Source organism: Morone saxatilis, unplaced genomic scaffold, assembly GCF_004916995.1.
Source record: "Morone saxatilis isolate NCDOM2014 unplaced genomic scaffold, NCSU_SB_2.0 Contig3, whole genome shotgun sequence".
Taxonomy (NCBI): domain Eukaryota; kingdom Metazoa; phylum Chordata; class Actinopteri; family Moronidae; genus Morone; species Morone saxatilis.
In genome coordinates this window covers 2,235,163-2,236,140 of record NW_023339873.1, presented here as the reverse complement: position 1 = coordinate 2,236,140, position 978 = coordinate 2,235,163, and positions in this window count along the sequence as shown.

The following is a 978-nucleotide window of genomic DNA, read 5'->3' as shown; positions in this document are numbered from 1 at the left end:
TGTAGATGTGTGTGTGTGTGTGGTTTGACTCAAAGGCACCTTTACTGAGTGAACCCCCCTCACTCAGACACATATTTACTTCTATACTTGTGAGGACCAATCATGCATTTCCTAGCCCTCAACCCCGACCTTAATTTAAACCTAATGCTAACCTCTTAAACCTCAAACCGCCCTTCTTAGAGGCGAGACAACATAAACTGTCCTAAAACTGAACTTGCATTTAAAAATGTCCTCACAGGAACACTGTCACTTTGGCCCCTCTCTTTAGATGTCCTTTCTTAAATAAATATCCTCATTTTATAAACCACACTTCAATACAAATGTCCTCACTTTCCAAAGCTGTTCTTGCTTCTTAACAATGTCCCCAATGTTCAGAAAACTCATTGCTTCCTATAAATGTCCTCACTTCAAAGAACAAAACAGTCTAGACTTGACTTTTTCACCCCCCTCGCTTTTTGAATGCTAATTATCCAAAATGGCCTTACTTTTCAAAATGCCCACTTTCTGAAACGATCCTTTTTTAACAATGTCCCTAATTTTCTAAAATGTCTCAAAAACGATCTCCAATTGTCCACAGTTTCAAAAACTTTCTTAAAAAAAACACTCATATCCTCACTTTCCAAACTGTTGTTGCTATTCAAAAATGTCCTCACTTACAATAAATGTCGTTCTTTCCAAACGCTACAGACAAAAACTGTCCAAGTATGTTCCCAATTTTCAAAAATGTCCTCACTTTTCCAGAAATAATGTTGCTTTTCAAACGTTATTCTCTACTGAAAAAGTCCTCACTTCCAAAAACTGACTGAACCTTCTATAGAACTTACTCACTGTCTAAAAATACCTTTACTTTATAAAATGTCTTCACTTTTTCAAATTGTCTGCACTTCCAAAACATGTCCTTCCTTCCTGAAAACGTCCACCCTCTCAAGGTCTAAAATGAAAATTGGTCCTCACAAAGACAAAGGTACAGGAACACAC